The sequence below is a fragment of the Lissotriton vulgaris genome, chromosome 3_1 (assembly GCF_964263255.1).
Source record: "Lissotriton vulgaris chromosome 3_1, aLisVul1.2, whole genome shotgun sequence".
Classification (NCBI taxonomy): domain Eukaryota; kingdom Metazoa; phylum Chordata; class Amphibia; order Caudata; family Salamandridae; genus Lissotriton; species Lissotriton vulgaris.
Window position 1 is genome coordinate 1,374,239,658 of NC_141689.1, and position 22,990 is coordinate 1,374,262,647.

Sequence of the window (22,990 nt, forward strand, 5' to 3'; positions counted from 1 at the left end):
TTCCTAGAAATCTTCAGGCTATCATCTGCTGGACAGAGAAATGAAGAGCTAAGTACCTCAATTAAGAAAGGCGCTCAACGCTAGCTTTAAGAACAATTTTTGGACAATTTTTTGGTAAAAGAACTCGGACTCCTAAATATTTCAGAGATCTGTTTCATGTTTAAGATTGTAACGCATGTAATGTAAAAAAGATGCTAAGCCTAATGTTTTAAGGAAAAGGTTTTGGAAGTGAATTTAACTCTAGAACTGCCACAGAGAAGTCGTTTGAACTACAAGAACATAAAGAGAAGTGAGTAAAATAACAGATAGATTATTTTGCAGGGAAAACAAGTCATAGGAAAGTGCAAATAAATTGTTGTTGTTTATTTTTGAGCAAACTAGAAAAGTCTGGGGGCAGACAGACCAACCACCTTCGATACTAAAAGCGGCAATAATTCAACTAACGCCTAGACGACGACTTCTTGGACGCGAAGCCCTGACTGGTAGATCGCAGGTAGGAGATTACGTCAAGACATATCAGACAGTGGAAGGAGGTAGAGAGAAAGAGAGTAAGAGACAGGATTTTAGGATACCTTTTAAGGAATTTCTTGTTGTTTGCAGGCCGACTACAAGAACACAAATAGCGTCAGATCCGGCCTCTCTCCCTGACTGCTATCCATCACCCTAGTGTATGTAAAGGAACCAAAGGTTGTAAGGTAGGGTTCTGGGAGATTGGTCCATAGCGTCTCTGCAAAACCGATCAAGCACCTTACAGGTAAGGTTGGTGTTCAACTCAGGTAAGAGTGCTTGGTCCTCCCTGACAGAAGACTAAGCCCACGAAAAAGGATTTGCCCAGACGCTATGGAGGAATCTCAGCAGATCACTTTGCAGTATTTAGCTACAGTGTTATTAGAAATCAGGGCAGAAAATGCAGACTTAAGAAGAGATTTAACTGCAATCCAGAATAGACTACAAGCACCTAGTCCTCAAACCTGGACCTTTCATTCTGATAAAAAATCTTATTTAAAGCCACCAGTCTTTCAGCCTGCTATGCAAACCTTGTATAGTGGGAATGCTGCCCCTAACACCTCAGCCAATACTCAAATTCAGGTAGTCACTCCAGTTGCGGTACCTTTAGTACCTCCTGAGAGATTCTATGGGGATTACAATAAGTTTACAATATTTCTGAACCAATGTCAGTTACATTTCGTGGCAAAACCTACAGTATTTCCCGATGACCCTTCCAAGGTCGCTTTTATCTTGTCCTATCTAGGAGGTGATGCTGCCTTGTGGTCAGTTCCATATGTAGAAAGAAATGATCCAATTTTAAATGATTTCAGACGTTTCAAAAGGGCCATGAAGAAATTATTTGCTAAACATGTTTTCGTACAAACAGCTGATCAGGAGCTATTACATTTTAAACAGGGGTCTTCTGATCTTTTGCATTATATTTCTACCTTCAATAGGTTGGTCATTAAAGCAGAGTGGCCAGAGGAAAAACGTGTGTCACTATTTTATTGCGGTTTACGCGAAGATTTAAAAGATATGATAACACAAATTTTAGACCCACCTACAGATAGTGAAGAGTTTATAGATCTAGTAGTAAAACTTAACCACAGAATTTCAGAAAGAAAAGGAGAAAGAGGAAAAACTGATTTTAAAATGATGGTGTTCAAAGAAAGAGGGAATCTAAGAACAGAGTCTTCCCCTGCTAAGTTAGATCCAGTGGAACCTATGCAGATAGGCACAGTTAGAGGTCCTCTCACTAAGGATGAGAGAGAAAAGCGCAGGAAATTAAATCAATGTATGTACTGTGGAAAAGCCGGACATTTTATAAAAGACTGTCCAACACGACCTGTAAGACCTAAAACTAAGACTGCAGAGGTAGCAATGATGCAGCAGTCGGAAAACTAGTTAACTCGGTAGATAAAGAGGTCGATCTATCGAGTTCTCATATCACCTTGGCCTCCTTGACTCCAACTGCCTCTCATTGTCATCTCAGCATGCGTATTCTTCTTCAGTCTCAAGTAAATAAGGATAGGTCTTGGTCCATAGATGCTTTGATAGATTCTGGGGCTACTGGTAATTTCATCGATACTCAGTTATTCCAGAAATTGGGTTTACAACGGATAGTAAAAGACTCACCAGAAGTAGTTAGAGCAGTGGACGGAAAGAAACTCACCTCAGGTTTAATACTACATCATACGGAAATCCTGAAAATGACTTGTGCTGAGAAGCATGTAGAAAACATAACATTTGACATAATTGATGCTCCTCAATTTGGTTTGATCCTCGGCATCCCCTGGTTAGTGCAGCATAATCCTTATATCGATTGGAATAATTGGAGTATTCTATTTAAATCTGATTATTGTCATGCAAATGTTTTCAACAATTCCCAGGTTCTGAGTTGTTAATACAAGGTTATGACTTTCCAAAGAATTCCAGATTTTGATTGTCAGATAGATTTAGTTCCAGGGGCATCATTGCCTTGTAGCCGAATTTACGCTCTTACAGAGAAAGAAAATGAACATCTACGCAATTATCTGGACGAATACTTAGCCAATGGGTTTATTAGGCACTCCAAGTCTCCGGTCTCTTCTCCTCTTTTCTTCATTCCGAAGAAAGGGGGAGAATTGCGCTCGTGCATAGACTATCGTGCCATCAACAATGTGACTGTAAAAAATCGATATCCCTTACCTTTAATTCCAACCTAACTTGATCAAATCAAAGATGCCACCATTTATACAAAACTGGATCTGCGTGGGGCATATCATCTGGTGCGAGTCCGAGAGGGAGATGAATGGAAGACAGCATTCAGAACTAAATTTGGATTATATGAATATCAGGTTATGCCTTTCGGACTTTGCAATGCCCCAGCTGCATTCCAGTTTTTTATAAATGAAGTGCTAAGGGATTTCTTGGATATTTGCTGTATCGTCTACATCGATGATATTCTCATTTACTCAAAGAACAAATCTGAACATGTAAAGCAAGTGCGAGCCATTCTTCAGCAGCTTATACAAAATTCTTTGTTTGTAAAACTTGAAAAGAGTTTATTTCATGTAACCACAGTAGATTTTTTGGGATACATCCTTAGTCCGGCTGGAATAGTAATGGACCCAAAAAAGATTCAGGCAATAATTGAATGGCCCAGTCCCTCCTCTGTGAAACAAATCCAGAGTTTTTTGGGATTTGCAAATTTTTATAGACGATTCATTAAAGACTTTTCGCAAAAGATAACTCCCATCACAAAATTGTTGCGTAAAAATACAAAATTTGAATGGACCCCAGAAACTGAATCAGCTTTTCAGGATCTGAAAAATCAATTCGTAACAGCTCCAGTTTTAAAAACATCCTGATCCTTCTCAGCCTTTTATAGTAGAAGCTGATGCCTCTCAATTTGCTATAGGGGGAATTTTGTCTCAAAAAAGTACTAATACTGGACAATTACATCCAATTGCGTACTATTCTAGAAAATTATCCCCTCCAGAACAAAATTATGCCATAGCTGACTGAGAATTATTGTCCATAAAAGCTGTATTCAAAGAATTGCCACACTACTTGCTAGGGGCTCGTCATCCTGTACCTATATACACAGACCATAGGAATTTACAGACACTCAGATCCGCTAAAGCTTTGACCCCTCGCCAGTTGCGTTGGACTCTGTTTTTCAATGATTATGATTTCATCATTACTTATCGCCCAGGAAAAGAAAACAACAAAGCCGACGCATTTTCTAGAATAGGGTTAAGTGATGATTTGAATGTTAAAAAAGAAACACTACATCCTATTATTTCTGAGGAATGCTTTCAGATAGGTCTTATCGACTCTGACGTTTTGTCTGACATTGAGAAAGTCCTAGAGAAACAAACAAAATAAGAATGGAATAAGCTTTACCCTTTGTTGCAATGGAAAGAAAATATATTGTTCATGAATGATCAAATATTTGTACCTAACGAATCTTTACAGAAAAGAGTTTTACAGATTTATCATGATTCAGTTTTATCAATCCATCCTGGGGTTACAAAAATGTACCAACTTATTAAAATGAGGTTTTGGTGGCCGAATATGTTAACTGACATCCAGAAATATGTACAAACATGCACTGTCTGTAGTCGAAACAATACTGTTCATAAATCTCCACATGGTTTACTTATGCCATTACCAGTTCCACCTCAGCCTTGGCATACTGTGTCCTTAGACTTCATAGTGGAGTTGCCTCGTACCACTTCAGGCTTCACCACCATTCTCACTGTTGTGGATCACTTTTCTAGATATGCTCATTTTGTTCCCTTAAAAAAACTCCCCTCAGCTTTTGATTTAGCACACATTTTTGTCACGTAAATAGTCAAACTGCATGGGATACCTTCTGTGGTACTTTCGGATAGGGGTTCACAGTTTGTGTCACATTTTTGGCAGAATCTAGGTAAATCCTTAAATATGGAAGTGCGCATGTCATCAAGCTATCATCCACAAACTGATGGGTTAACAGAACGAATGAATCAGACAATTGAACAATTTTTACGATGTTTGTTAACCACCCATGATCAGGAATGGTCGGAAATTCTATGGGCAGCTGAATTTGCTTACAACAATTCAGATCACTCCTCTATTGGTATGTCTCCTTTATTCTGTGTTATGGTTTCCATCTAAAAGATATGTTGGGTATTGATAGAAAGGCTTCAGACACGCCAGCAGTCACAGAGTATGTAAATCATTTGGTTTCTATTCAACTAAAAGCTCAACAACACTTGGTTCTCGCAAAAGAAACACAAAAGAAATTTGCTGACAAACATCGTTCTGAGCAACCAATCTATTCAGGAGGTGACAATGTTTGGTTAGCCACTAAAAACCTAAAATTGAAAAGTCATAAAGCTTTTCGTCCTCGATTCATAGGATCTTTTACCATAGAAAAAGTCATTAATCCAGTCAGTATGAAATTGAAATTACCAAGTTCGTATCGAATCCACCCAGTATTTCATGTCTCGCTGCTTAAGCTATGTAATCCTGAAACCCGAAAACTGACCCATCCTCCAGAGATCGAGATAGATGGTCAACCAGAGTATGAGGTAAAAGCTGTTCTAGATTCCAAAAGAGTGAAAGGGAAGTTATTCTATTTGGTAGATTGGAAAGGTTACGGTCCAGAAGACCGTTCATGGGAACCTCTTGAAAATTTACGAAAATCTCCCAAAATATTGAAAACCTTTCATAACAAATTTCCAGGAAAACCAAGGCCAGTTCCGACAGTTTTAGGGGGGATTCTAAGGGGAGGGTACTGTCATGAAACCACCTTTTCACAATTCCCTTTGCTCATTGCGTAGTTCCTCTTTCCTTGTTAGAAGTATAGTACCTTTCAAAGAAACCCACCCCTGTCCTGTGCAACCAGCACTCCAGTGACCTAGAAACAAAAGGTTAATATTAATGCATGTAGTGTTGGTATTTCCACTTATTAGACTAATGTAATACTGTATGGAGCACTGTATGGAGCTAAGGGTTCGGGAAATAATGCTCAGTAGAATGTTTTGGTAGCGTATCCTGAAAGTTTGGTGCAACAGGAAAAAAGACGCGCTTTTAAAAAAGACACGCATTTGCTCGCGCGCTGTGTGATGATTAACACAGTGAAGGTACAGCGCTCCTCTCACGGAGCTTAGAACGGCTCAGGGCATGGCACGTTGCCTTCCAGAACGTCCCGGGGTGTGGCAGGTCTATAAAAGCCACACCCGGGATTCTGGAAGCTGCTTAGTCTACAAGGCTCAAGACTCTTCAGAGACATTGCGTCTGGAGGAAAACATCGGAAGACTTCTTGCAAACAACGCTGAAGGTTCCGATTCCTAGAAATCTTCAGGCTATCATCTGCTGGACAGAGAAATGAAGAGCTAAGTACCTCAATTAAGAAAGGCGCCCAACGCTAGCTTTAAGAACAATTTTTGGACAATTTTTTGGTAAAAGAACTCGGACTCCTAAATATTTCAGAGATCTGTTTCATGTTTAAGATTGTAACGCATGTAATGTAAAAAAGATGCTAAGCCTAATGTTTTAAGGAAAAGGTTTTGGAAGTGAATTTAACTCTAGAACTGCCACAGAGAAGTCGTTTGAACTACAAGAACATAAAGAGAAGTGAGTAAAATAACAGATAGATTATTTTGCAGGGAAAACAAGTCATAGGAAAGTGCAAATAAATTGTTGTTGTTTATTTTTGAGCAAACTAGAAAAGTCTGGGGGCAGACAGACCAACCACCTTCGATACTAAAAGCGGCAATAATTCAACTAACGCCTAGACGACGACTTCTTGGACGCGAAGCCCTGACTGGTAGATCGCAGGTAGGAGATTACGTCAAGACATATCAGACAGTGGAAGGAGGTAGAGAGAGAGAGAGTAAGAGACAGGATTTTAGGATACCTTTTAAGGAATTTCTTGTTGTTTGCAGGCCGACTACAAGAACACAAATAGCGTCAGATCCGGCCTCTCTCCCTGACTGCTATCCATCACCCTAGTGTATGTAAAGGAACCAAAGGTTGTAAGGTAGGGTTCTGGGAGATTGGTCCATAGCGTCTCTGCAAAACCGATCAAGCACCTTACAGGTAAGGTTGGTGTTCAACTCAGGTAAGAGTGCTTGGTCCTCCCTGACAGAAGACTAAGCCCACGAAAAAGGATTTGCCCAGACGCTATGGAGGAATCTCAGCAGATCACTTTGCAGTATTTAGCTACAGTGTTATTAGAAATCAGGGCAGAAAATGCAGACTTAAGAAGAGATTTAACTGCAATCCAGAATAGACTACAAGCACCTAGTCCTCAAACCTGGACCTTTCATTCTGATAAAAAATCTTATTTAAAGCCACCAGTCTTTCAGCCTGCTATGCAAACCTTGTATAGTGGGAATGCTGCCCCTAACACCTCAGCCAATACTCAAATTCAGGTAGTCACTCCAGTTGCGGTACCTTTAGTACCTCCTGAGAGATTCTATGGGGATTACAATAAGTTTACAATATTTCTGAACCAATGTCAGTTACATTTCGTGGCAAAACCTACAGTATTTCCCGATGACCCTTCCAAGGTCGCTTTTATCTTGTCCTATCTAGGAGGTGATGCTGCCTTGTGGTCAGTTCCATATGTAGAAAGAAATGATCCAATTTTAAATGATTTCAGACGTTTCAAAAGGGCCATGAAGAAATTATTTGCTAAACATGTTTTCGTACAAACAGCTGATCAGGAGCTATTACATTTTAAACAGGGGTCTTCTGATCTTTTGCATTATATTTCTACCTTCAATAGGTTGGTCATTAAAGCAGAGTGGCCAGAGGAAAAACGTGTGTCACTATTTTATTGCGGTTTACGCGAAGATTTAAAAGATATGATAACACAAATTTTAGACCCACCTACAGATTGTGAAGAGTTTATAGATCTAGTAGTAAAACTTAACCACAGAATTTCAGAAAGAAAAGGAGAAAGAGGAAAAACTGATTTTAAAATGATGGTGTTCAAAGAAAGAGGGAATCTAAGAACAGAGTCTTCCCCTGCTAAGTTAGATCCAGTGGAACCTATGCAGATAGGCACAGTTAGAGGTCCTCTCACTAAGGATGAGAGAGAAAAGCGCAGGAAATTAAATCAATGTATGTACTGTGGAAAAGCCGGACATTTTATAAAAGACTGTCCAACACGACCTGTAAGACCTAAAACTAAGACTGCAGAGGTAGCAATGATGCAGCAGTCGGAAAACTAGTTAACTCGGTAGATAAAGAGGTCGATCTATCGAGTTCTCATATCACCTTGGCCTCCTTGACTCCAACTGCCTCTCATTGTCATCTCAGCATGCGTATTCTTCTTCAGTCTCAAGTAAATAAGGATAGGTCTTGGTCCATAGATGCTTTGATAGATTCTGGGGCTACTGGTAATTTCATCGATACTCAGTTATTCCAGAAATTGGGTTTACAACGGATAGTAAAAGACTCACCAGAAGTAGTTAGAGCAGTGGACGGAAAGGAACTCACCTCAGGTTTAATACTACATCATACGGAAATCCTGAAAATGACTTGTGCTGAGAAGCATGTAGAAAACATAACATTTGACATAATTGATGCTCCTCAATTTGGTTTGATCCTCGGCATCCCCTGGTTAGTGCAGCATAATCCTTATATCGATTGGAATAATTGGAGTATTCTATTTAAATCTGATTATTGTCATGCAAATGTTTTCAACAATTCCCAGGTTCTGAGTTGTTAATACAAGGTTATGACTTCCCAAAGAATTCCAGATTTTGATTGTCAGATAGATTTAGTTCCAGGGGCATCATTGCCTTGTAGCCGAATTTACGCTCTTACAGAGAAAGAAAATGAACATCTACGCAATTATCTGGACGAATACTTAGCCAATGGGTTTATTAGGCACTCCAAGTCTCCGGTCTCTTCTCCTATTTTCTTCATTCCGAAGAAAGGGGGAGAATTGCGCTCGTGCATAGACTATCGTGCCATCAACAATGTGACTGTAAAAAATCGATATCCCTTACCTTTAATTCCAACCTTACTTGATCAAATCAAAGATGCCACCATTTATACAAAACTGGATCTGCGTGGGGCATATCATCTGGTGCGAGTCCGAGAGGGAGATGAATGGAAGACAGCATTCAGAACTAAATTTGGATTATATGAATATCAGGTTATGCCTTTCGGACTTTGCAATGCCCCAGCTGCATTCCAGTTTTTTATAAATGAAGTGCTAAGGGATTTCTTGGATATTTGCTGTATCGTCTACATCGATGATATTCTCATTTACTCAAAGAACAAATCTGAACATGTAAAGCAAGTGCGAGCCATTCTTCAGCAGCTTATACAAAATTCTTTGTTTGTAAAACTTGAAAAGAGTTTATTTCATGTAACCACAGTAGATTTTTTGGGATACATCCTTAGTCCGGCTGGAATAGTAATGGACCCAAAAAAGATTCAGGCAATAATTGAATGGCCCAGTCCCTCCTCTGTGAAACAAATCCAGAGTTTTTTGGGATTTGCAAATTTTTATAGACGATTCATTAAAGACTTTTCGCAAAAGATAACTCCCATCACAAAATTGTTGCGTAAAAATACAAAATTTGAATGGACCCCAGAAACTGAATCAGCTTTTCAGGATCTGAAAAATAAATTCGTAACAGCTCCAGTTTTAAAAACATCCTGATCCTTCTCAGCCTTTTATAGTAGAAGCTGATGCCTCTCAATTTGCTATAGGGGGAATTTTGTCTCAAAAAAGTACTAATACTGGACAATTACATCCAATTGCGTACTATTCTAGAAAATTATCCCCTCCAGAACAAAATTATGCCATAGCTGACTGAGAATTATTGTCCATAAAAGCTGTATTCAAAGAATTGCCACACTACTTGCTAGGGGCTCGTCATCCTGTACCTATATACACAGACCATAGGAATTTACAGACACTCAGATCCGCTAAAGCTTTGACCCCTCGCCAGTTGCGTTGGACTCTGTTTTTCAATGATTATGATTTCATCATTACTTATCGCCCAGGAAAAGAAAACAACAAAGCCAACGCATTTTCTAGAATAGGGTTAAGTGATGATTTGAATGTTAAAAAAGAAACACTACATCCTATTATTTCTGAGGAATGCTTTCAGATAGGTCTTATCGACTCTGACGTTTTGTCTGACATTGAGAAAGTCCTAGAGAAACAAACAAAATAAGAATGGAATAAGCTTTACCCTTTGTTGCAATGGAAAGAAAATATATTGTTCATGAATGATCAAATATTTGTACCTAACGAATCTTTACAGAAAAGAGTTTTACAGATTTATCATGATTCAGTTTTATCAATCCATCCTGGGGTTACAAAAATGTACCAACTTATTAAAATGAGGTTTTGGTGGCCGAATATGTTAACTGACATCCAGAAATATGTACAAACATGCACTGTCTGTAGTCGAAACAATACTGTTCATAAATCTCCACATGGTTTACTTATGCCATTACCATTTCCACCTCAGCCTTGGCATACTGTGTCCTTAGACTTCATAGTGGAGTTGCCTCGTACCACTTCAGGCTTCACCACCATTCTCACTGTTGTGGATCACTTTTCTAGATATGCTCATTTTGTTCCCTTAAAAAAACTCCCCTCAGCTTTTGATTTAGCACACATTTTTGTCACGCAAATAGTCAAACTGCATGGGATACCTTCTGTGGTACTTTCGGATAGGGGTTCACAGTTTGTGTCACATTTTTGGCAGAATCTAGGTAAATCCTTAAATATGGAAGTGCGCATGTCATCAAGCTATCATCCACAAACTGATGGGTTAACAGAACGAACGAATCAGACAATTGAACAATTTTTACGATGTTTGTTAACCACCCATGATCAGGAATGGTCGGAAATTCTATGGGCAGCTGAATTTGCTTACAACAATTCAGATCACTCCTCTATTGGTATGTCTCCTTTATTCTGTGTTCATGGTTTCCATCCAAAAGATATGTTGGGTATTGATAGAAAGGCTTCAGACACGCCAGCAGTCACAGAGTATGTAAATCATTTGGTTTCTATTCAACTAAAAGCTCAACAACACTTGGTTCTCGCAAAAGAAACACAAAAGAAATTTGCTGACAAACATCGTTCTGAGCAACCAATCTATTCAGGAGGTGACAATGTTTGGTTAGCCACTAAAAACCTAAAATTGAAAAGTCATAAAGCTTTTCGTCCTCGATTCATAGGATCTTTTACCATAGAAAAAGTCATTAATCCAGTCAGTATGAAATTGAAATTACCAAGTTCGTATCGAATCCACCCAGTATTTCATGTCTCGCTGCTTAAGCTATGTAATCCTGAAACCCGAAAACTGACCCATCCTCCAGAGATCGAGATAGATGGTCAACCAGAGTATGAGGTAAAAGCTGTTCTAGATTCCAAAAGAGTGAAAGGGAAGTTATTCTATTTGGTAGATTGGAAAGGTTACGGTCCAGAAGACCGTTCATGGGAACCTCTTGAAAATTTACGAAAATCTCCCAAAATATTGAAAACCTTTCATAACAAATTTCCAGGAAAACCAAGGCCAGTTCCGACAGTTTTAGGGGGGATTCTAAGGGGAGGGTACTGTCATGAAACCACCTTTTCACAATTCCCTTTGCTCATTGCGTAGTTCCTCTTTCCTTGTTAGAAGTATAGTACCTTTCAAAGAAACCCACCCCTGTCCTGTGCAACCAGCACTCCAGTGACCTAGAAACAAAAGGTTAATATTAATGCATGTAGTGTTGGTATTTCCACTTATTAGACTAATGTAATACTGTATGGAGCACTGTATGGAGCTAAGGGTTCGGGAAATAATGCTCAGTAGAATGTTTTGGTAGCGTATCCTGAAAGTTTGGTGCAACAGGAAAAAAGACGCGCTTTTAAAAAAGACACGCATTTGCTCGCGCGCTGTGTGATGATTAACACAGTGAAGGTACAGCGCTCCTCTCACGGAGCTTAGAACGGCTCAGGGCATGGCACGTTGCCTTCCAGAACGTCCCGGGGTGTGGCAGGTCTATAAAAGCCACACCCGGGATTCTGGAAGCTGCTTAGTCTACAAGGCTCAAGACTCTTCAGAGACATTGCGTCTGGAGGAAAACATCGGAAGACTTCTTGCAAACAACGCTGAAGGTTCCGATTCCTAGAAATCTTCAGGCTATCATCTGCTGGACAGAGAAATGAAGAGCTAAGTACCTCAATTAAGAAAGGCGCCCAACGCTAGCTTTAAGAACAATTTTTGGACAATTTTTTGGTAAAAGAACTCGGACTCCTAAATATTTCAGAGATCTGTTTCATGTTTAAGATTGTAACGCATGTAATGTAAAAAAGATGCTAAGCCTAATGTTTTAAGGAAAAGGTTTTGGAAGTGAATTTAACTCTAGAACTGCCACAGAGAAGTCGTTTGAACTACAAGAACATAAAGAGAAGTGAGTAAAATAACAGATAGATTATTTTGCAGGGAAAACAAGTCATAGGAAAGTGCAAATAAATTGTTGTTGTTTATTTTTGAGCAAACTAGAAAAGTCTGGGGGCAGACAGACCAACCACCTTCGATACTAAAAGCGGCAATAATTCAACTAACGCCTAGACGACGACTTCTTGGACGCGAAGCCCTGACTGGTAGATCGCAGGTAGGAGATTACGTCAAGACATATCAGACAGTGGAAGGAGGTAGAGAGAGAGAGAGTAAGAGACAGGATTTTAGGATACCTTTTAAGGAATTTCTTGTTGTTTGCAGGCCGACTACAAGAACACAAATAGCGTCAGATCCGGCCTCTCTCCCTGACTGCTATCCATCACCCTAGTGTATGTAAAGGAACCAAAGGTTGTAAGGTAGGGTTCTGGGAGATTGGTCCATAGCGTCTCTGCAAAACCGATCAAGCACCTTACAGGTAAGGTTGGTGTTCAACTCAGGTAAGAGTGCTTGGTCCTCCCTGACAGAAGACTAAGCCCACGAAAAAGGATTTGCCCAGACGCTATGGAGGAATCTCAGCAGATCACTTTGCAGTATTTAGCTACAGTGTTATTAGAAATCAGGGCAGAAAATGCAGACTTAAGAAGAGATTTAACTGCAATCCAGAATAGACTACAAGCACCTAGTCCTCAAACCTGGACCTTTCATTCTGATAAAAAATCTTATTTAAAGCCACCAGTCTTTCAGCCTGCTATGCAAACCTTGTATAGTGGGAATGCTGCCCCTAACACCTCAGCCAATACTCAAATTCAGGTAGTCACTCCAGTTGCGGTACCTTTAGTACCTCCTGAGAGATTCTATGGGGATTACAATAAGTTTACAATATTTCTGAACCAATGTCAGTTACATTTCGTGGCAAAACCTACAGTATTTCCCGATGACCCTTCCAAGGTCGCTTTTATCTTGTCCTATCTAGGAGGTGATGCTGCCTTGTGGTCAGTTCCATATGTAGAAAGAAATGATCCAATTTTAAATGATTTCAGACGTTTCAAAAGGGCCATGAAGAAATTATTTGCTAAACATGTTTTCGTACAAACAGCTGATCAGGAGCTATTACATTTTAAACAGGGGTCTTCTGATCTTTTGCATTATATTTCTACCTTCAATAGGTTGGTCATTGAAGCAGAGTAGCCAGAGGAAAAACGTGTGTCACTATTTTATTGCGGTTTACGCGAAGATTTAAAAGATATGATAACACAAATTTTAGACCCACCTACAGATTGTGAAGAGTTTATGGATCTAGTAGTAAAACTTAACCACAGAATTTCAGAAAGAAAAGGAGAAAGAGGAAAAACTGATTTTAAAATGATGGTGTTCAAAGAAAGAGGGAATCTAAGAACAGAGTCTTCCCCTGCTAAGTTAGATCCAGTGGAACCTGTGCAGATAGGCACAGTTATAGGTCCTCTCACTAAGGATGAGAGAGAAAAGCGCAGGAAATTAAATCAATGTATGTACTGTAGAAAAGCCGGACATTTTATAAAAGACTGTCCAACACGACCTGTAAGACCTAAAACTAAGACTGCAGAGGTAGCAATGATGCAGCAGTCGGAAAACTAGTTAACTCGGTAGATAAAGAGGTCGATCTATCGAGTTCTCATATCACCTTGGCCTCCTTGACTCCAACTGCCTCTCATTGTCATCTCAGCATGCGTATTCTTCTTCAGTCTCAAGTAAATAAGGATAGGTCTTGGTCCATAGATGCTTTGATAGATTCTGGGGCTACTGGTAATTTCATCGATACTCAGGTATTCCAGAAATTGGGTTTACAACGGATAGTAAAAGACTCACCAGAAGTAGTTAGAGCAGTGGACGGAAAGGAACTCACCTCAGGTTTAATACTACATCATACGGAAATCCTGAAAATGACTTGTGCTGAGAAGCATGTAGAAAACATAACATTTGACATAATTGATGCTCCTCAATTTGGTTTGATCCTCGGCATCCCCTGGTTAGTGCAGCATAATCCTTATATCGATTGGAATAATTGGAGTATTCTATTTAAATCTGATTATTGTCATGCCAAATGTTTTCAACAATTCCCAGGTTCTGAGTTGTTAATACAAGGTTATGACTTCCCAAAGAATTCCAGATTTTGATTGTCAGATAGATTTAGTTCCAGGGGCATCATTGCCTTGTAGCCGAATTTACGCTCTTACAGAGAAAGAAAATGAACATCTACGCAATTATCTGGACGAATACTTAGCCAATGGGTTTATTAGGCACTCCAAGTCTCCGGTCTCTTCTCCTCTTTTCTTCATTCCGAAGAAAGGGGGAGAATTGCGCTCGTGCATAGACTATCGCGCCATCAACAATGTGACTGTAAAAAATCGATATCCCTTACCTTTAATTCCAACCTTACTTGATCAAATCAAAGATGCCACCATTTATACAAAACTGGATCTGCGTGGGGCATATCATCTGGTGCGAGTCCGAGAGGGAGATGAATGGAAGACAGCATTCAGAACTAAATTTGGATTATATAAATATCAGGTTATGCCTTTCGGACTTTGCAATGCCCCAGCTACATTCCAGTTTTTTATAAATGAAGTGCTAACGGATTTCTTGGATATTTGCTGTATCGTCTACATCGATGATATTCTCATTTACTAAAAGGACACATCTGAACATGTAAAGCAAGTGCGAGCCATTCTTCAGCAGCTTTTACAAAATTCTTTGTTTGTAAAACTTGAAAAGAGTTTATTTCATGTAACCACAGTAGATTTTTTGGGATACATCCTTAGTCCGGCTGGAATAGAAATGGACCCAAAAAAGGTTCAGGCAATAATTGAATGGCCCAGTCCCTCCTCTGTGAAACAAATCCAGAGTTTTTTGGGATTTGCAAATTTTTATAGACGATTCATTAAAGACTTTTTGCAAAAGATAACTCCCATCACAAAATTGTTGTGTAAAAATACAAAATTTGAATGGACCCCAGAAACTGAATCAGCGTTTCAGGATCTGAAAAATCAATTCGTAACAGCTCCAGTTTTAAAAACATCCTGATCCCTCTCAGACTTTTATAGTAGAAGCTGATGCCTCTCAATTTGCTATAGGAGGAATTTTGTCTCAAAGAAGTACTAATACTGGACAATTACATCCAATTGCGTACTATTCTAGAAAATTATCCCCTCCAGAACAAAATTATGCCATAGCTGACCGAGAATTATTGGCCATAAAAGCTGTATTCAAAGAATGGCGACACTACTTGCTAGGTGCTCGTCATCCTGTAACTATATACACAGACCATAGGAATTTACAGACACTCAGATCCGCTAAAGCTTTGACCCCTCGCCAGTTGCGTTGGACTCTGTTTTTCAATGATTATGATTTCATCATTACTTATCGCCCAGGAAAAGAAAACAACAAAGCCGACGCATTGTCTAGAATAGGGTTAAGTGATGATTTGAATGTTAAAAAATAAACGCTACATCCTATTATTTCTGAGGAATGCTTTCAGATAGGTCTTATCGACTCTGACGTTTTGTCTGACATTGAGAAAGTCCTAGAGAAACAAACAAAAGAAGAATGGAATAAGCTTTACCCTTTGTTGCACTGGAAAGAAAATATATTGTTCATGAATGATCAAATATTTGTACCTAACAAATCTTTACAGAAAAGAGTTTTACAGATTTATCATGATTCAGTTTTATCAATCCATCCTGGGGTTACAAAATTGTACCAACTTATTAAAAGGAGGTTTTGGTGGCCAAATATGTTAACTGACATCCAGAAATATGTACAAACATGCACTGTCTGTAGTCGAAACAAAACTGTTCATAAATCTCCACATGGTTTACTTATGCCATTACCAGTTCCACCTCAGCCTTGGCATACTGTGTCCTTAGACTTCATAGTGAAGTTACCTCGTACCACTTCAGGCTTCACCACCATTCTCACTGTTGTGGATCACTTTTCTAGATATGCTCATTTTGTTCCCTTAAAAAAACTCCCCTCAGCTTTTGATTTAGCACACATTTTTGTCACGCAAATAGTCAAACTGCATGTCAAGTCAATTAATTTATATAGCGCACTACATACCCAGAGGGTCTCAAGGCGCTTGAAGAAGGGTGGGGAATTACATGTCGAATATCCAGGTTTTAAGTTGCTTTCTGAATGCTAGGTGGTTCTGAGTGAGGCGAAGGTGAATGGGAAGTGAGTTCCAGGTTTTAGCCGCCAGGTAGGAGAAGGATCTTCCTCCCATGGTGGATTTGTTGATGCGAGGTACAGCAGCAAGGGCTTGGTTGGAAGAGCATAGCTGGCGGGAGGGGGTGTAGAAGGAAAGTCGTGTGTTGAGGCATTCGGGTCCAATTTGGTAAAGTGCTTTGTGTGCGTGGGTTAGGAGGCAGAATGTTATCCTCTTATTGAGGGGGAGCCAGTGGAGGTTTTTCAGGTGACCAGAAATGTGGTCTTTACGCGGGATGTCTAGTATGAGTCTGGCTGATGCGTTCTGGATGCGTTGGAGTTTTTTCTGAAGTTTTGCGGTGGTACCGGCGTATAGAGTGTTTCCATAGTCTAGGCGGCTTGTAACCAGAGCGTGGGTGACCGTTTTTCTAGTTTCGGTGGGGATCCAGCGAAATGTTTTTTTGAGCATGCGAAGAATGTTGCAGCAAGATGATGAAACGGCGTTGACTTGTCTGGTCATCGAGAGTGAGGAGTCCAGGATGACGCCCAGGTTCCGTGCGTGGTCCGTCGGGATGGGTGCTTTTCCAAGGGCCACTGGCCACCAAGAGTCGTCCCAGGCGGAGGGGGAGGTACCTAAGATAAGGACTTCTGTTTTGTCTGAATTCAGTTTCAGACGGCTGTGCTTCATCCACTCGGCTACTTCTTTCATTCCTTCATGTAGGTTGGTTTTGGCGGTGTTAGGGTCTTTGGTGAGTGAGAGGATCAGTTGAGTGTCATCAGCGTAGGAGATGATGTTGAGGTTGTGATGGCGTGCGATGGCCGCGAGGGGGCTCATGTATACGTTGAAGAGGGTGGGGCTGAGTGAAGATCCTTGTGGCACGCCGCAAATGACTTCAGTGGCCTCTGACTTGAATGGTGGGAGGCGGACTCTCTGAGTTCTTCCGGCAAGGAACGAGGTGATCCATTCCAAAGCTTTTCCTTGGATTCCGATGTTTCTGAGGCGTTGTAACAGGGTGCTATGACAGACTGTGTTGAAGGCTGCGGAGAGGTCGAGGAGGATGAGGGCGACTGTGTCTCCATTGTCTAGTAGAGTTCGAATGTCGTCTGTTGCTGCGATTAGTGCGGTCTCAGTGCTGTGTTTGGCTCGGAAGCCAGACTGTGAGGAGTCGAGTGATTTGTTGGTTTTGAGGAAGGCGGCGAGCTGGTTGTTGACAGCTTCCTCGATGACTTTGGCTGGGAATGGAAGGAGCGAGATGGGGCGGTAGTTTCTGAGTTCGGTGGGGTCAGCTGTGGGTTTTTTCAGAAGGGCGCTGAGTTCGGCGTGTTTCCAGCTTTCCGGGAAGGTGGCGGAGTTGAGGGAGCAGTTGATGACGTCTCGGAGGTTTGGTGCTATGATGGAGTCTGCTTTGTTGAAGATGTGGTGAGGGCATGGGTCTGTTGGGGATCCTGAGTGGATGGAGTTCATTAGGCGGATGGTGTCCTCAGTGGAGATTGGGTTCCAGTCCTTAAGGATGTTCAAGGGGGGTGAAGGTACGGCAGAAGGTTGGGTGGGTTGGTCTCCGGGTTGGTTGTCGAAGCTGTTGTGGATGTCTGCGATTTTGTCGTGGAAGAACGAAGCTAGGGAGTCGCAAAGGGTTTGAGAGGGAGTGATGCCGTTGGAGTTGGCAGTAGGGTTGGTAAACTCTTTGACGATGTTGAATAATTCCTTGCTGTTGTGGGCATTGTTGTCTAGTCGGTCTTTGAATGCGGCTTTCTTGGTAGTCCGGATCAGTTGGTGGTGTATGCGGGTGGCGTTTTTGAAGGCGTCCCTGGTGCTGGTGTTTGGGTCTTTTTTCCAGGCCTTCTCAAGGGAGCGACAGAGTTTCTTGGATTTCTTAAGATCATCGTTGAACCAGGGGGCGTTTTTGCTGCCCAGTTTGGTTTGACGTTTTTTCAAAGGTGCTAGGTTGTCGGCGCTGTTGGTTAGCTATTGAGTGAGGTTAATGGCTGCTTGGTTGGGGTTCGATGAGTGGGCAGGGGGGTTTTGAAGAAGCGATGAGGAGATCTGGTCGATGGTGATTTTGTTCCAGTTTCTTCGCAGAGTAGGTTGAGGATGGTTGTGTGTTGTGGTCTTTTTGTAGACAAAGTGAACGCAGCTGTGGTCCGTCCGATGGAGAACTGTGGTGTGACTGAAGGAGATATGTTTGCTGGAGGTGAAGATAGGGTCGAGTGTGTGACCTGCATAGTGAGTGGGGGTATTAATAAGTTGTTTGAGTCCGAGGTTGGCGAGATTGTCCAGAAGGGTGGTGGCGTTGCTGTCGTTGCTCTTTTCCAGGTGAAAATTGAGGTCTCCCAATAGAATGTAGTCCTCGGAGGGGAGGGCGTGTGGGGTGATAAAGTCAGTGATGTCTTCACTGAATTGTGCATGGGCTCCTGGTGGCCTGTAGAGGAGGGTGCCTCTGAGTGTGGACTTGGGGTCGGTGTGGATCTGGAAGTGAAGGTGTTCGGCGCTAGCGAGGTTGACGTCTGAGCTGGTTGAGATGCGGATGGAATTCTTATGGACGATGGCGATGCCTCCTCCTGTTTGGTGGGTGCGGTCTTTTCGGATGATCTTATAGCCTTCCGGGGTGGCAATGGTGATGTCTGGGGCTGAGGAGGCGTTCATCCATGTTTCTGTTAGGAAGGCGACGTCCGGAGAGATGGTGTCTAGTAGATTCCAAAGGTCGATGGCGTGTCTGTGGACCGAGCGGGTGTTGAGCAGGATGCATTTTAGGTGGTTGGTGTCAGATCTCTGTTTGGTGTTAGTGGATGAGGAGTTGGTCTTGGTGCCGTCATACTTGCAGGAGTTGCATGTGAAGGGTCCATGGGTGTGTCCAGGAGCGGCTTGGGCGCAGTTGGGGAGTCGACCGGGGTTTAGGGCTAAGAGGGTGGAGGCGTCGTATGTAATGCGGGAGGGGTGGGTGGGACGGGGGCCAGGGGGTCTGGCGCTGGGTGCGGTCCAGGCGCGGACGGGCGTAGACGGGCTTACCTTTGGCGCACCTTCGGCGCGCATGGGGCGCGACCGCTGCGAGTGGACGCTGCGCGACAATGCATCTGACATATATGGATATAGGATGGGGAGGGGCGAGGGAGGAGCAGCTGGGAGGCGGGTGTGTGGTGTAGGGGGTGGGCTCCGGGCAAAACAACAACACTGATAATGGCAGCAAAAATGCGAGTGCAGACCGGGTTGGGGGAAAGTGATTAAGTAACATGGGATACCTTCTGTGGTACTTTCGGATAGGGGTTCACAGTTTGTGTCACATTTTTGGCAGAATCTAGGTAAATACTTAAATATGGAAGTGCGCATGTCATCAAGCTATCATCCACAAACTGATGGGTTAACAGAACGAACGAATCAGACAATTGAACAATTTTACGATGTTTGTTAACCACCCATGATCAGGAATGGTCGGAAATTCTATGGGCAGCTGAATTTGCTTACAACAATTCAGATCACTCCTCTATTGGTATGTCTCCTTTTTTCTGTGTTCATGGTTTCCATCCAAAAGATATGTTGGGTATTGATAGAAAGGCTTCAGACACGCCAGCAGTCACAGAGTATGTAAATCATTTGGTATCTATTCAACTAAAAGCTCAACAACACTTGGTTCTCGCAAAAGAAACACAAAAGAAATTTGCTGACAAACATCGTTCTGAGCAACCAATCTATTCAGTAGGTGACAATGTTTGGTTAGCCACTAAAAACCTAAAATTGAAAAGTCATAAAGCTTTTCGTCCTCGATTCATAGGACCTTTTACCATAGAAAAAGTCATTAATCCAGTCAGTATGAAATTGAAATTACCAAGTTCGTATCGAATCCACCCAGTATTTCATGTCTCGCTGCTTAAGCCATGTAATCCTGAAACCCGAAAACTGACCCATCCTCCAGAGATCGAGATTGATGGTGAACCAGAGTATGAGGTAAAAGTTGTTCTAGATTCCAAACGAGTGAAAGGGAAGTTATTCTATTTGGTAGATTGGAAAGGTTACGGTCCAGAAGACCGTTCATGGGAACCTCTTGAAAATTTACGAAACTCTCCCAAAATCTTGAAAACCTTTCATAACAAATTTCCAGTAAAACCAAGGCCAGTTCCGACAGTTTTAGGGGGGATTCTAAGGGGAGGGTACTGTCATGAAACCACCTTTTCACAATTCCCTTTGCACATTGCGTAGTTCCTCTTTCCTTGTTAGAAGTATAATACCTTTCAAAGAAACCCACCCCTGTCCCGTGCAACCAGCACTCCAGTGACCTAGAAACAAAAGGTTAATATTAATGCATGTAGTGTTGGTATTTCCACTTATTAGACTAATGTAATACTGTATGGAGCACTGTATGGAGCAAAGGGTTCGGGAAATAATGCTCAGTAGAATGTTTTGGTAGCGTATCCTGAAAGTTTGGTGCAACAGGAAAAAAGACGCGCTTTTAAAAAAGACACGCATTTGCTCGCGCGCTGTGTGATGATTAACACAGTGAAGGTACAGCGCTCCTCTCACGGAGCTTAGAACGGCTCAGGGCGTGGCGCGTTGCTTTCCAGAACGTCCCGGGGTGTGGCAGGTCTATAAAAGCCACACCCGGGATTCTGGAAGTTGCTTAGTCTACAAGGCTCAAGACTCTTCAGAGACATTGCCTCTGGAGGAAAACATCGGAAGACTTCTTGCAAACAACGCTGAAGGTTCCGATTCCTAGAAATCTTCAGGCTATCATCTGCTGGACAGAGAAATGAAGAGCTAAGTACCTTAATTAAGAAAGGCGCCCAACGCTAGCTTTAAGAACAATTTTTGGACAATTTTTTGGTAAAAGAACTCGGACTCCTAAATATTTCAGAGATCTGTTTCATGTTTAAGATTGTAACGCATGTAATGTAAAAAAGATGCTAAGCCTAATGTTTTAAGGAAAAGGTTTTGGAAGTGAATTTAACTGTAGAACTGCCACAGAGAAGTCGTTTGAACTACAAGAACATAAAGAGAAGTGAGTAAAATAACAGATAGATTATTTTGCAGGGAAAACAAGTTATAGGAAAGTGCAAATAAATTGTTGTTGTTTATTTTAGAGCAAACTAGAAAAGTCTGGGGGCGGACAGACCAACCACCTTCGATACTAAAAGCGGCAATAATTCAACTAACGCCTAGACGACGACTTCCTGGACGCGAAGCCCTGACTGGTAGATCGCAGGTAGGAGATTACGTCAAGACATATCAGATAGTGGAAGGAGGTAGAGAGAGAGAGAGTAAGAGACAGGATTTTAGGATACCTTTTAAGGAATTTCTTGTTGTTTGCAGGTCGACTACAAGAACACAAATAGTGTCAGATCCGGCCTCTCTCCCTGACTGCTATCCATCACCCTAGTGTATGTAAAGGAACCACAGGTTGTAAGGTAGGGTTCTGGGAGATTGGTCCATAGCGTCTCTGCAAAACCGATCAAGCACCTTACAGGTAAGGCTGGTGGTAAACTCAGGTAAGAGTGCTTGGTCCCCCCTGACACCGATATCCCAGTCACCCGGAAGGGTAGGCTGGAAACGCCGGAGCTGGATTTTCTCGGCAGGAGAAAAGACAGCGTCTTTCTCAGCACGTCAAGGAGGAGGGGCAGCGTCCATGGGCTTCTCGCATCTGCTGGGCTCTCTGCAAGGGGACAGCTGTTCTGCTCCAGTATTCACCACCACCGTGTGCTTGCTTAAGGCAACGTTGGTATATTTATACCTGAAAGGTGCCGCGTTTGACGTAAGTTTTTGGACATAAGACGTCAATAAGGATGTCACTAAGAACTGGTCGTTCTTACAGTGCTCGCAGGAGTTCTATTACTAATCAAAACAAAGCAAGCGGGGCTTTCCCAGGTTGCTGGGGGTTTGGTATGTCGAAAGAACTCAGTGTGCTATCTAGGAATCTAAGGAAGTGGCTTCTGCTGTGTCATGGACTGTCATGAACTGCAGAGACGAGTTACTGAAATATGGCTCTGATCGCTATGCCATTATAGGGATATGTATTGATTATAGCCGTATAGGGGCATGAGGTCACAATATTGATCGGGGTCCTAGATAAAACACAACACCCTGCTCCAGCAGGTTTGCTCCACTGGCGGACACACATGATACCGCCACAGATAAAGCATCTCCACTGTTAAATTCATCATTAACAGAAGGTCTTGCTGAACAATCTTCCATATAGCAGGATAGTGCTCGGCTTATTATCACCCTTAGGTCTGAGATAGCAATCATGAGACACATGATAGAAGATCTTACTGCACTGGTTAAAACATTGCTACCATCGTTTCCACCTCGTCACCAGCTCACGATTTGCTCACCCCATTATGCAAAACAACAGCAACCGGCAACTAAGATGCCCTTTATTGAAAGGGCAACACCTAGTGGTGTCGTTAATCCCCCATCGAGTAAAGAACAATGGTCCTTGACAAGGAAGAATAACAGTTTCAATAATTATAGGCCACAATATGCACTATAATGAACATAAAGTCCAGCCGGACATCAGAATTTATTCGATAACTAAATAAGTCAAATCAAACAAAACAACAATGAGGCAGTGGGACACAGTCCGGTATCCACAGTGCTAAACATACAATACACAGTACAATTAAGTAGGGATTTTCAGGCATTTAGAAGGTACAGGAGCAAAAAGGTAATTTTTCAATCTATTTGCTTCACATATGTAGAAAAAACATGATTTTTGGCACATAATTGTGAACTAGTGTTTAGACTACATATTTTGTCAAATAGATTGTTGTTTTGTTTGATTTGACTTATTTAGTTATCGAATAAATTCTGATGTCCGGCTGGACTTTATGTTCATTATAGTGCATATTGTGGCCTATAATTATTGAAACTGTTATGTTATTCTTCCTTGTCAAGGACCGTTGTTCTTTACTCAATTGATACCCCAGGTCCT